Here is a 14,907-nt window from a genome sequence, read left to right as displayed (position 1 = left end):
GGATACTTCTAGTATCAGTCTCAGGAATTCTTGATTAATACACAATCCCTAGATAGTCTTTTGTGGATTTCTGGATTAGTCTCTGTAACTCTTCAAGTGGACTGTTGAGGTTTCCCTTTTCCTTGGTAGTCCTTTTCAGGGATTTCTTGTAGGCTCTATTTTCCTGGTTGCTGGTTTCAGTATATTCTTAGCAAACACTATTCTTCTGGTAGGCCTTCCCTCGAGGGCAATTACAGATCAACTTGGTCTGTCCTATTTGCATGTGTACATAATTAAACTGGACAGTTCCTCTCAACTCTGGGTCATAATATTCATGCTCTTTATTATTATAGTCCTCTTGTACAGAATGTTGAGTTTCCTTCCCCTTTTCCAAGGGTATTGTTATCCACTGTTATTTCCTCTTAACAAATAGATGTTTAGGAATATTTTCTCTTCTATCACAGCACTTTAAGTTCATTAACTTTGGACTTGAGTTTGTTTCATCATTTCTACTGAGACAAGTTGGTTGCACGGTATAATGATTCCCTTAGGGCCTCCCGTTATTCCCATTCTCCCTGTTACCTTCAACTATGAGGAGAACCTCTTTGGGAGCTGTGTACCTCAGGGACCTTCTCTCTTATCCTGGACATCCACTGGCTTAACTTCACCAGTGTTTCCTTTCTCTGGTTCTTTTTTCTCATGGCATCTTGGCATCCCGATGAGTGACCAGACACCCTGCTGCGATATACCTTTGGTGGTCTTCGCAATGGTTTGTGGACATGCTGGCCACCACGGATCCGTTGTGGTCTTGCCACCACCTTCATCTGGGATCCTGCCCTTTTGACTTCTCACGCTGGGTATTTGCCTTAGTGCTGGCATCCCTATTTTGAGGCTCTTGCAAGTTTGAATCTCACAGATCTCCTGACTTACGCTTGCTCCACTGCCAGGTGTAAAACAACTCAGGGCCTTCTGTTGCCTGTGTAGGCATTTCTCTCTCCCCTCAGGTGTTACGCAGCAGGCCTTCTGGTGCCTGCATATGTGTTCCACTTTCTCCACATTGCTTGTTGAGCCTACACAAATCAACACACTCGTCCCAGTGGATTGAATATTTAAATTTAGAGGGACATTTTCGTTTTCAATATGATAATGACATTTCTTCATCCTAGACTTAGTTGCTAACAGTCTCTGGTATTGTAGAGCATCGCATTTAGGCCATGGTGTGTGCAGCTTTAGGAAGTTGCCCAGAGGAACGGGAGACCGTGTTCACAAAGAGGGTAGTCTCTCCCGGTGAGGTCCCTCTTGCCTCGACCCCGGAGGAGGATTTTGCAGAGCGGGCTCAATCCCCTTACCTTACAGGGTGGGGGTTGCCCCTTGGTGAGAAAGGATGAATTCCTTTGATTCATCACAGCTCTTTTATTCAATGGAGATTTCTTTACAATACGGCTAAAAGCACTACTGGAACTGTCCATCTAAAACATTGTGAGATCTATTATTATCAATTAACAAGAATCAATAACAAATTCACAATGTCATCTGTTCTAATATCGTATTCCGCAAGCATGAACTTGCATAAATAAATGTAACATAAGGGATAGCCATACCAACAACAAAGCAATATATCAAGAAGTTGATTAATATCTTGAGAGCCTCAGGATCCTCTCAGTGTGGGGTTTTGTTATCGTATGTTAGTGTGCCAGGGGACCACTCCGGTGGTGATAGTGCACGGTACAAATGTCCTTTAACAAGTGTGCGGGGCTGATCAGATAATATTTAATATTTATGCACGTTAGCACTGGAGGAATGCTTTGAAAATATTTCCTTTTGGCAACTGTGTCTGTAGCAAAGTCTTGATTGATTTGAACCTTGTGGTGTTTACATTTAAGAGATACTATAAGTCTCACCTCCCTGAGGATCTCCTGAACTTGGATAAAGGTGAGGAGGTAAACTATTAGGACATTAGGTTTGTGCTAAATCTATGGGCTCTTTGAACATCCAGTTGATATGCCAGTGGTAGGGTACAAATTGTGTAATGGAGTTTTACATAAATGTGATAATATCCCCACTTTCACTGTATTCTGAGACACTGTGGACCCTAAGGTTGTTTCTGCTGTGGTTTTCTATGTTCTCCACCTTAGATCTGAGAGAAGGGAGTTCAGCTTCCAACTTGATGATTGTCAAACCTTGCTCTTGGCATACCACCATTTTTTCCACTGTTTCTATGTGGACATTTAATTTTGAGGCTCAAAGGTAGGAGGTTCATGTCCTCTTTAATGAATCTAATGCTATCATTAATTTGGGCCATGCAGGTTCTCAAATAAAAATTATTCCATCACATCACAGAGCAGCAAATCAGGATGCTTTGGACGGTCTGACTTACCATGGGCTCCTGCCATAAGAAGGATTTCTATATCCCTTTTGACAGACTTGGCAATCACCATTTCAGTGGAGGGGACTGTGCTACCACAGAGAATGTGTGCAATGTTATCTCTTGTGCTAGATTGCAACTTCATTCTAGCCTCACCCTCTTATGATGTCTCCTTTGTAATATGCTGCTGTTGAGCAAGATAAACAGAAGATGTACAGAGCTTCAGATTTGGCCAATAAACTTTTCCCCCATTTGAGATAGTGTGCGTCACACTATGGCGCTATTTCTGTGGTGCTTCTCACAAGACCAGAGGGTGCTCGCAAACACCAGTTATGCTTCAGTTTTGGGAGACAGTACGACTGCAAACCACCTACTCCATTAGCCTAGGCCCTAGTAACTCTAGATGCAGATTCACTGGAAGGGTTTGCTGCATGTTATGTTATTTGTGTTGTTAGGGATGAGGATCCTTGTGGGAGAATATCACTACCCCCGGGATACCTTCCAACATCATGCCATGCACAGCTCTAGAGTAACAGTAGCACCTAGAAGGGGTTGTTGAAGATAGATCCCACATGGCAATCAGCACATTGGCTATACATCATCATCCAAATGCAATCTTCATATACAACATACAAAGTAAACTCTATGACATATCTGAGAAATATTATGGTTCCGATTATTTACATCTGGCCTCAAGCATTCGGTTACACATGGTGAATAGATGCAGATGCTGTTTTATTGATAAAAAATCAGGTGCCATTTTAACCATTTGTTTACTATCACATTGTTGCAGGTCCAGGCTTAACTGCTGGGCTCAACTTTTAGTTGGTCCATGCCTCCAATGATTATCGTTCCTTTGTTTAAAAAGCCTGTCAGATGCAGAGGCATAGACAGAGTAGGACCTGAGAGGGTCCAGAGGGAAACAGGTAAGGACAAAAAGCCTTTTTTGTCTGTGTTTATGTGTGGATTGTGCATGTAAATATGCATGCATGCATGTGAAGGTGTGTGTAAGTGCATGTATGTTATTTATTTATGTATTTATTGTGTCACGGTTTATCAACAAACCTTTCAAACACACAAACAACTTACACTTAAGTGCATGTATGTATGTGTGTATGTGAGGGGGTGTCTAAGTGCATGCGTCTGAATAAATGCAGTTTGAATGGTGTACATGGGTGCGAGTGTGCATGCGAATGAGAATGCAGTGTGAACATTCTGGGTGCTCGTGTGAATGACAGAAGCTAAATGGGTGCATGTGTGATTGTGTGTCAGGCTCAGAAGGGGGTATACAATTGTCTTGTGCAGCCCCTGAACTGATCTTCCTGCCCCCCTAAAACTTGAGCCAGATCTCCTTAGATCTGGAAACTTGTCACAACCTTCCTTTTCAACTCCTCCTTCCCTCTCCCTTGCTAATTGTCCCGCTGCCACTGTGACTGGCACCTAGTCCCTTATGTGCCTTCCAGTGGCCAGGCCCCCCTCGTCCAGTCTTCTCCAGCACCCATTAACCAGCACTTGCCCTCGAGCACCCTCTTTGACTAGACTAAATCTGGTTCCCCCTCCACACACTAGTTGACCCCTACCCCCGGTTCACCTGGCACTTGCCCTTTGGGCTCCCCTGAGCACTTGCCCTGCTCCAGGGCCTCATCCCTCCTGCATTTCCGCCCTCCGCTTTCCCTTTTCCCATCCCTTCTGCCCTGTCCTGTCCCCTCCCCCTGCACTTACAATTACTGCACTTGCATGGCCCGAGTGTCACAAGGCCCAGTAGGACCATGTATTGTTTTTTCTTCCCCACCTTGAAACACTTCTGTATAAGCTCCATACAAATGTCCAATAAATAAAATAACTTAATGAAAAAGTGGTCTACAGTTGCAAATGGCAATTCATTCCTTTTGTGACAGACTGTTTGAATAGTACCCGAGGGGGAGTAAAATGTGATGAAAATGTGATGTAAATTGTGCATTTTAAAGCAAAACTAGTGAAAACTACTAGCCACATAGTGTAGTAACTCATCAAACTGGCCCACATTGGCCAAAGAAGTGTCCCACTTTGACCAAAAAACTGCTGCACACTAGCATTTTGTGTTTTTGGTTTGGACATTTCCCTGTTGCCCTATAGGCTAGTCACCTTGCTAAAGGGGACCGATGGGGCCTGAGCGTGTTGGCATACTTCAAAGTCACCCACTTCCACGTTGAACGAGTGTGCGCTCTCGAAGTTCAGGAGCTTCCCCTGAAACACACAATTGCCTAGTAGGCGTGATTTTCCAAATAAACATATAACTCCTAATATGAGAACATATATTCATTCCAAAACCGTCTGATTTTGCCCAATGGAGACATGGATTTATCAGCATCTGTATGTTGCCAGGATATACCCCGTAATTATGTTTTCTATATTTTTCCCTGAAGCTTGTTATTATGAAGTTGCTTGTTCTGCTTGGCCAGCTGAACAGGGCTATTAGGTGTGAAACCTGCCAATCCCCCAATGCTTTCACTAAGACTGGATGAGTAAGACCGCACTCTGCGATGGCCTCATACCTGTACTTCCTTTATAAAAAAACGATATTCATCAGTGACACGTTTTCCTATCGGATGTACCATTAACCCTATATTCTCAGAATTATATACTATTTGGAAACCTAAGAATGCATTCACCTCCCGGTTGAGAGGAGACCACCACACGTCCATTTTAAGACAGCAATGCGTGCCTCACGACACCCAGAATGTATTTTTTATTTGGTACTAAATCAGTGACCAGTATTCCTATTTAGCACGCGGATGGGGGCACAGCTTGAAGTTATCTGACACAGACTAATGATCATGAAAGAGATGTACGCGCCATTCACCTCGAGTGGTGACTCTAGGAGGCCCAGTTACTGCCCGGCCTAACCAGCGTAAGAGCGCAACGAGATATCGAACTTACGGCTGCACTCTGACCAGGGGCGGAGCCAGCCACACCATTTTGGGTGGTGGGGAGGGCTGGATCGCAGTTTTGAAAGCTGCTAGTGAGTGGGGTCATTAAACCTAATTTGCTTTTGATCCCCAGCTGGAGCCCAGTAGGCCGAGTAGATACTGCGCATTCCTTTGGCCCATTAGATGCATCTTTCACCCCGAACTCACCAGAGGTGTATCAAGGATTGTGTAACAAGTGGAGCCTTGAGCTAACGTAGTAGGACTCACCCCAAGGGGCGTTCGAAGAGGGAACTGGGCTTGTTCTGCCGCTGACCGAATCTGTAGGAGCTAACAAGCGTAGCGAGGGAGAGCGAACCCACCCAGGTGGGATCAAAGGGGTTTTCTCCCAGAGAAAAAAAGTTTAAATAAGGGGTTGAAATGGTGAATTTTACAGTTCACTTTCTGTGATAGATTAGTTAAAAAGTGACAGTTTACAATAGGTTCTGTTGGATAAGACGTGAAAAAAGTCCATTAGATGCCAAGTCATTAACAATGCACAGTAACATTTTCATAATGCCTGTGCCCACTGTATGCCAATACCCTGCAAGTGTAAAACACATGTTCATACTGATTGTGCCCAAACAAATCCATTCTGGTGCTGATATATATGCCACTATTCCCACATCAGAAAATACTCATGTTTGTGTTGCCCACGATGGCAGCAGTGATACTATAACAAAACATGTCCACGCTGGTTCTGCCAATATATGCCACATCTGCACCTTAGAACATGCTCTTGTTGGCTTAGCCTTAATGCCAGTTAAAAATAAAAGCCATGCCACAGTAAGAAAACATTCTTTTGCTGGTTAACTGGTACAATGGCTCCGCGGGTTAAGTCCTTACTGGTACAATCTATGTATGAGCTGCATGTCACAGGTTCAAATCCCAGGAAGGCCCACTCAGCCTTTCAGCTTTCTGAGGTCAATAAATGAGTACCAACTTCGGTTGAGTGATCAGTTTATATTAATATGTTCTCTGTACAGTGCTTTGGTGAAAGCACTATCAAAAAAAATCATTATCATTTCACAAATCCCCATATAAGAACACTCATATCATGTTGTATTTGCTCCCTAATTCCAGTAGAAAATGTCATGCAACAGTAAGAAAACATTGCTTTATGGGCGGCACAAAGCCTCTCCTCCCACCCATGTAAGAACACTTATCATGTTGACTTTGGCCTTAACACCAGTAAAACAATGCCATGCAACAGTTAGGAAACATGCCCTCCCCCATGGAAGAACACTCACAATGCTGGCTTAATCCTTAATGCGAGTACACAATTCAATGCCACAATAGGACCCAGCCAGCCCCATTGCAGTACCCTTTCCCTACTGCAACCCCTCCTTCACATAATAACACTCAAGTTGGCTTTGCTTTGCCCAAAAAAGCCAGTAAAACATGCCATGCACAAGGATTTTGTCAAGTGACCATGGACACCGAGATGTACGGCAGAAAATAACATGCCATAACTGCAAATTTCGAAAAGCAAAATACATAATCCGAAAATGATGCTTATTCTACTCAAAATGCTTTTTGGAGGTTTTTTTTCTGCATTGTGAATTGGAGGTGTTTAAGAACAGACTAAATCAGTGACTCACCCGCTGAAGTGTGCCTGAAATAAACCTTCAATGAATCTAGCAATTATTGTATAGAATTCCAGAAAGACAAGTTGTCTGTTATTCCTAGTCTTTCTTATTTAGGGTCACTGCTCAAAGTGTTACACTTGTGGAACCCACTGTTTTTTAAGAGGACTATGCAAGAAGGCCAGCCACACCAGAAAAAAAGAGCCATATGGTGCAGACCACAGCAGCCACTCCAGAAAAAAGAGCCATATGGTGCAGACCACAGCAGCCACTCCAGAAAAAAAGAGCCATATGGTGCAGACCACAGCAGCCACTCCAGAAAAAAAGAGCCATATGGTGCAGGCCACAGCCAAGGAACTTCAATAATAATTTTAAAAAAATGTATACGTTTAAAAAAAAAGATTTGTTGTTTTAGGGGTAGCAAGGGAGACAACAGCAGTAGCAAGGGAGATCTCAGTGGCCACAAGTGCGACCTCCAAATGAGGTCTCTAAGGGGTGGTGGCAAAAATATGCCTCACCACCAAGTAGATGGGAAACATCTGAGGTGCGAGGATCAGTAATTAACAGGAGTGGCTCCTAAAATGGAGGTGAGGTATCGGTTTAAGGTGTCCTCAAAGCCCAGATTGCGAAGATCACAGACGAGTGCTTACTGAGAGGGCATTGCCTGATAGAATATAGGGTACTTCTGAAAATAAGGTGCCCTCATTCATATTCCTATGAGAAGAGGCAGAACGGAGTACGTTTGCCTATGTTAACTCGATGAAGGGGAGAGGAGTGTGTGTGAGAGTGAGTGTGAGAAAAAGAGACAGAGAGAGAGACTTCAATCAGGATTTTGATCACTTACAAGACATGTTTTGTCAAGAATAGATTATGTGCTCCTGATTAATTGAAATCAGTTTGGTCAATGAACAGACGTTTTCCCATGAGGCTAAGAAAATATGCTGGAGTGACATGCGCTGTCATGTTAAGCACAGTCATGCGCACCTATGTCCTATTATCATGGGTACACATGACCCTCCCGAGGTCTTCTTGGAGTACATCTCTCATGACCCTTCGCCACAGACTATGAGGCCGATTCATGGAATAATTAGCGCGGCGCAAGTGGGCAAAAACGTGCGAATCGCAGTGGAATAGCGAAAATCGCAGTGCAAGTGCGAAAATCGCACGAAAAGCAGCGCACGTCGATTCATGGAAGGCCGTGCGCGAGAAAACCAGCGGATGTGCGATAAAAAAGTGCGCGGCGCACGTTGGCGCACGTTGGCGCACAGGCCATCTAACAGCGTGCGCCAGGTCACAGCGAAAATCGCACAGGCCACAGCGAAATTCGCACATAGCGTGGCGCACGCAATAAAAGTAGGCGGAACACGGGCGTAACACTCGGAATGGGGAACAACTTGCCAAAACGTGGGCGTCACGGGGGAAGTACAGGGCACAAGTGCGCGGAACGCCCACACGCTCGCCTACAACACGTATTCATGGAATAGAATAGGGGAAAAAAGCGCACGCTCAAACCAGCGCACAGGCACAAACACGACCGCCACAAGAAAGGAGGCGGTAGCGTCTCTGCGGCTGTAAGAAATGTGCGCCAAAAGGTGCGCCAACAAATAGCACCTATATACTGCCATGATGAATGTCCCATACTGTGGGCCTCCAGGAAAAATGACGTGCAAAGGGGTACCCACAAACACGGACACCCGCTGACAAAAAATACGTGTGCATGTATACCGGGGTTCGCGTGAAGTTTCACACGCGAATAGCCTGGGCGCGTGAATTTGAGGGGTGCGCGGGAAGTTCCACACGCGATCGGGCCTGGGGGAGCGGGCTACGTGTATTACAGGGGTTCGCGGGAAGTTCCACACGCGAATAGCCTGGGCGCGTGTATTTCAGGGGTTCGCGGGAAGTTCCACACGCGAATAGCCTGGGCGCGTGTATTTCAGGGGTGCGCGGGAAGTTCCACACACGAATAGCCTGGGCGCGTGAATTTGAGGGGTGCGCGGGAAGTTCCACACGCGATCGGGCCTGGGGGAGCGGGCTACGTGTATTACAGGGGTTCGCGGGAAGTTCCTCACGCGATCGGGCCTGGGGGAGCGTGCTACGTGTATTTCAGGGGTTCGCGTGAATTTTCACACGCGAATAGCCTGGGCGCGTGAATTTGAGGGGTGCGCGGGAAGTTCCTCACGCGATCGGGCCTGGGGGAGCGTGCTACGTGTATTACAGGGGTTCGCGGGAAGTTCCACACGCGAATAGCCTGGGCGCGTGTATTTCAGGGGTTCGCGGGAAGTTCCACACGCGAATAGCCTGGGCGCGTGTATTTCAGGGGTGCGCGGGAAGTTCCACACACGAATAGCCTGGGCGCGTGTATTTCAGGGTTGCGCGGGAAGTTCCACACGCGAATAGCCTGGGCGCGTGTATTTCAGGGGTTCGCGGAAAGTTCCACACGCGAATAGCCTGGGCGCGTGAATTTGAGGGGTGCGCGGGAAGTTCCACACGCGAATAGCCTGGGCGCGTGTATTTCAGGGGTGCGCGGGTAGTTCCACACGCGAATAGCCTGGGCGCGTGAATTTGAGGGGTGCGCGGGAAGTTCCTCACGCGATCGGGCCTGGGGGAGCGGGCTACGTGTATTACAGGGGTTCGCGGGAAGTTCCACACGCGAATAGCCTGGGCGCGTGTATTTCAGGGGTTCGCGGGAAGTTCCACACGCGAATAGCCTGGGCGCGTGTATTTCAGGGGTGCGCGGGAAGTTCCACACACGAATAGCCTGGGCGCGTGTATTTCAGGGGTGCGCGGGAAGTTCCACACGCGAATAGCCTGGGCGCGTGTATTTCAGGGGTTCGCGGGAAGTTCCACACGCGAATAGCCTGGGCGCGTGAATTTGAGGGGTGCGCGGGAAGTTCCACACGCGATCGGGCCTGGGGGAGCGGGCTACGTGTATTACAGGGGTTCGCGGGAAGTTCCACACGCGAATAGCCTGGGCGCGTGTATTTCAGGGGTTCGCGGGAAGTTCCACACGCGAATAGCCTGGGCGCGTGTATTTCAGGGGTGCGCGGGAAGTTCCACACACGAATAGCCTGGGCGCGTGAATTTGAGGGGTGCGCGGGAAGTTCCACACGCGATCGGGCCTGGGGGAGCGGGCTACGTGTATTACAGGGGTTCGCGGGAAGTTCCTCACGCGATCGGGCCTGGGGGAGCGTGCTACGTGTATTTCAGGGGTTCGCGTGAAGTTTCACACGCGAATAGCCTGGGCGCGTGAATTTGAGGGGTTCGCGGGAAGTTCCTCACGCGATCGGGCCTGGGGGAGCGTGCTACGTGTATTTCAGGGGTTCGCGTGAAGTTTCACACGCGAATAGCCTGGGCGCGTGAATTTGAGGGGTGCGCGGGAAGTTCCACACGCGAATAGCCTGGGCGCGTGTATTTCAGGGGTGCGCGGGTAGTTCCACACGCGAATAGCCTGGGCGCGTGTATTTCAGGGGTGCGCGGGAAGTTCCACACGCGAATAGCCTGGGCGCGTGTATTTCAGGGGTGCGCGGGGAGTTCCACACGCGAATAGCCTGGGCCCGTGTATTTCAGGGGTGCGCGGGAAGTTCCACACGCGAATAGCCTGGGCGCGTGTATTTCAGGGGTGCGCGGGAAGTTCCACACGCGAATAGCCTGGGCGCGTGTATTTCAGGGGTGCGCGGGAAGTTTAACACGCGAATAGCCTGGGCGCGTGTATTTCAGGGGTGCACGGGAAGTTTTACACGCGAATAGCCTGGGCGCGTGTATTTCAGCGGTGCGCGGGAAGTTTTACACGCGATTTCTGCACGGTACGTGTATTTCAGGGGTGCCGGGGAATCCCACATGTGATTTGACAGTGTGGGTCCTCCCAGGTGTACCCTGTACACCCTCCACGGCCCCTGCAGGCAGCACACACCACAGGGGACTACCCTGCATCCCTGGTCATGTCCCGCAGGCAGCCCACCCAACATGGGCATGCCCCCCAGCAAAGGCACATGTCTCCTTGAACTAATGAACACCAACACATGTCCCCTTGCACCCCCACCCCCCAGCACTGTGGGGCACATGCCAGCAGTCCCCCACCCATGTCCAACTCATGTCTCCCACCACCCCCACCCGCCAGCACTGTGGGGCACCTGCCAGCAGGCCCCCACCCATGTCCAACTCATGTCACCCACCACCCCCACCCCCCAGCACTGTGGGGCACCTGCCAGTAGGCCCCCACCCATGTCCAACTCATGTCTCCCACCACCCCCACCCCCCAGCCACCAGGGTCACCCTCCACCAGGGCCCCACTCATGTCTCCCACCACCCCCACCCCCCAGCACTGTGGGGCACCTGCCAGCAGGCCCCCACCCATGTCCAACTCATGTCTCCCACCACCCCCACCCCCCAGCCGTGCAGGGGCAGCCTCCACCAGGCCCCCACTCATGTCCCCTATCACCCCCACCACCCCCGCCACCAGGGGCACCCTCCACCAGTCCCCCACTCATGTCTCCCACCACCCCCACCCCCCAGCAGTGCAGGGGCAGCCTCCACCAGGCCCCCACTCATGTCACCCACCACCCCCACCCCCCAGCCACCAGGGGCACCCTCCACCAGGCCCCCACTCATGTCTCCCACCACCCCCACCCCCCAGCAGTGCAGGGGCAGCCTCCACCAGGCCCCCACTCATGTCACCCACCACCCCCACCCCCCTGCCACCATGTGCAGCCCCCACCAGGTCCTCACAATCCCCAATCATGTGCGTAATGGTCAGCCTCCACAGCCAAAAAGACCTACCAAGTAACCCATTCACCCACATGGAAATGGAAATCACATGTTACACCCCCAATGTACATGAAGCAAATGAACCCATGTCCGTCACACACATATTTTCAAATTGAATGGGAAAACACACAACATGACATGCATGAAACCAATGAGATGAAACCACACAGTGAACAATGGAAAAAAAAATGTATTGAAAAAAATACAAATGCCAAAGAAAGAAAACTAACTACAATGTAAATGTGAAAAAATAAGCTGCATGTCCGCATAAAAACACAAAACTAGAAAATCAAATCAAAAAAATCATGTCCAAAGTGAAATGTAAAAACTCTCCATGCAACAAAGAACTATGTACAAAAATAACAAGGGTCCATCAACACAACTGAACTAAGGAAACCTCCTAAAAAACCTACCTAAATATCAACTATATACAAAAAGTGGAGCAGTGTCCGTCGACTCCAAATAATAATAAGAACGAAAGGAAACCTAAAACTAAAGAACTATATACAAAGGCGGCGGGCAAGTCCAGCAGCTCACTCTGTGGTGTTCCGGGCCAGGGCATCATCGAACTCCTGTTCGATGTCCCGGAGGCGGTCCAGTTCCATGGCCCCGAGGGTCCGCAGGGACGACGCCGTGTCCTCCTCCAACCCCCTGCGGATTGCCTCGAGGCACTCGGCCCGCCTCAGGGCCCTCCGCATGGAGTTCTCCGCCCTGACCATTGTGAGCCGCGCCTCTTCCGCCCGCCGCCGCTCCGCACCTATGGCGTGGCCCAACCGCTGCCACACGGAAGACACTCTCTGTCCTGGGTCCTCCTGCCCTCCGGCCGATGCCTGCCCCTCCGATGTCGAAGGCCCCGAGCCTTCATGGCTCCCACCATCTTGCTGCTGCTGCTGCTCTGCCTCTGCCCGTGCACTGCCTCCTGCTGCCTGCACATCCTCCGCCGGCTGGGGTGCACCTGTTGATGTGGCCACCCCTGCTGGACGTCCGACTCCCGACTGTGGCAGGGATGCCTCCTCCACCAGCCTGGCCGCACTGTCAGAGGCAGCTCCACAGGGCACCCAGGTGACTGATGGGTGGGAAGATGGCACAGAGGACGACTGGCGCGTAGGGGGTCCAGTTGAGGAGGGGGTCGGAGCAAGCCCCATCAGACAGCGGAATCCGGCCTGGGTGACCTGTCCCAGCAGGCTGACGTGGTCAACGAGCCATTCGAGATGACGTGCAGTCTCTCCATGAAAAGACTGCAGGTCACCTCGCATGGCCCGTTGACGCAATGCCACGCCAGCCAGGACAGGCTCAACCCGGTCCTGGATGGCCACGTCCGCAGGCAGAGGAAGGCCAGTTGACGTCAGCTCATCCCCTGCCTGAAAACGGGTCTGGGCGTAGGCATCCCTGCTGGTGCAAGATGATGCAGGGACAGGATCGGGGACAGGATTGCACACAGGCACCTCCGCGGCCGCCTGTGCTGCCTCCTGTCCCTGGTCCTGCACTGCACCACTAGCACCAGTGGGATCCCCACCTCCAGACCCCGTCTCTGGTGCTTGCGCGGCCCCCTCCTCCACCAAACCCCCCACCAACCTGGATGACTCTGTGCCATCTTCCCCTGTTGGGCCCTGTGGGGTCCCAGCTGCCCCTTCTGCTGCCGAGGAGTCCAACTGCAACCTCCGCCTCTTGGACCTCCCCCCGGCAGCTGCGGCCTGGGACGCGGCACCGGACTCCTCACTCCCCGACGAGATGACAACACGGGAGGGGAGCCGGGCCTTGCGTCTCCGGCTGGCGGTCGGATCCCCGCCGCTGTGCTCCACAGCACCTTCTCCGCCCTCTTCATCAGTTGACGCTGCAGACAGGGAGAAACAAAACACAGGCATCAGGGCACTGTACAATGGACACATACACGCATGACAGTTGCACATGAGTGGCATTGGCAAACCTCAGACATGTCATCACAATCCCCAACACACATGTCATTGCAACTGGCACACATGAGCCATACCACAGCCATATCGCAACTGCCACCACCATCCCTACACATACAACAGCATCAGCAGCCAAAGGGGAGCCATACATCACATGCAACACAGGAAGTGCACCACACATGTACACACACCACCACACTTGCATGCATGTCTACACCTCTGCCAAGTGTCGCACTGTTCAGACGGGCATCCATGTCACATCTGCCAATCATGCTTCCACATACCGCTGTCACATGCATCCATGTAGCATCACTGTTGCACCTTTGACAAATACACACACATGCACATGTACACAGTGCTCATACATGCAGCCGAAAACAACATACATGCCTGACATCACGGACATGTCTACTTACATACACATTCATCCAAACATGTGTGCACGCACAACTGCATTTGCCATGCAAGCCCACACACACAAGCACCATCCATGTCTCACACATTACAGCCCTCGCATGTGTCAGCCCCACGGCCCTGTACACCCCCACCCATACTCCACCCCATACAAACAGATGTGCAACCGGCACAATGGGGAATGATCACCACACGCCCTGCTCACAACCAGGATGCATGTACACTCACCGCTCGACTCCAGACGGCTCTGCTTCTCTAGGACCTGGACGTGGAGCGCTGGGGATATGCGTTCCAGGACCCCCATCTGTTCTTCCGACAAGTGGCCCCGGCGCCCCTTGGCATCCGCTGCCTTCAAGAGGCGCCGGGCCTTGTTCAGGGTCCTGGACCTGAAGTCCTCCCAGCGCTTCCTGACATGTTGTAAGTCCCGGACTGCCACCCCCTCCGCGTTGATGGCAGTCACGATGTCTGTCCAGATCCGAGTCCGTCCTTCCTTGTCGGCGCGGGAACTTCCAAAGAGGGCATCATACTGCCCCAGGACTTGCTCCACCAGGACACCAACTTCGGTGGCACTGAAGCTGGTGCCCCTCTGCCTCTCTGGCCGGGGGTTGTCAGTGGTCACAGATGGTGTTAGCCCCGACATGACAACCCCAGAGGCAGGAGTGGGTGGGCAACTGGGTCCTGGGGCTGGGCTGTGGAGCGATGGAATTCCAGTCGGGAGTCTTCTGTTCCAGCAGGGGTGGTCACAGCAACAGCACCCCTGGCTGATGTGCAGGCAGCAAATGGCAGTGCACGTGGGCAGCAGGCAGTCAGGCAGCAGCAGATAGCAGGTGGGAGCGTGCTCGGGGCTCTGGGGGGCAGTAATTCGGCCTTCTGGGCAGGAGCGTGGTCTCCCGTGTGCTCACGCGTGGCCAGCTTGGTACGGAGTGAATTGGCACGTGAAA

Source organism: Ambystoma mexicanum, chromosome 5p, assembly GCF_040938575.1.
Source record: "Ambystoma mexicanum isolate Mex_15411 chromosome 5p, UKY_AmexF1_1, whole genome shotgun sequence".
Classification (NCBI taxonomy): Eukaryota; Metazoa; Chordata; class Amphibia; order Caudata; family Ambystomatidae; genus Ambystoma; species Ambystoma mexicanum.
This window is presented reverse-complemented; position numbering follows the sequence as displayed.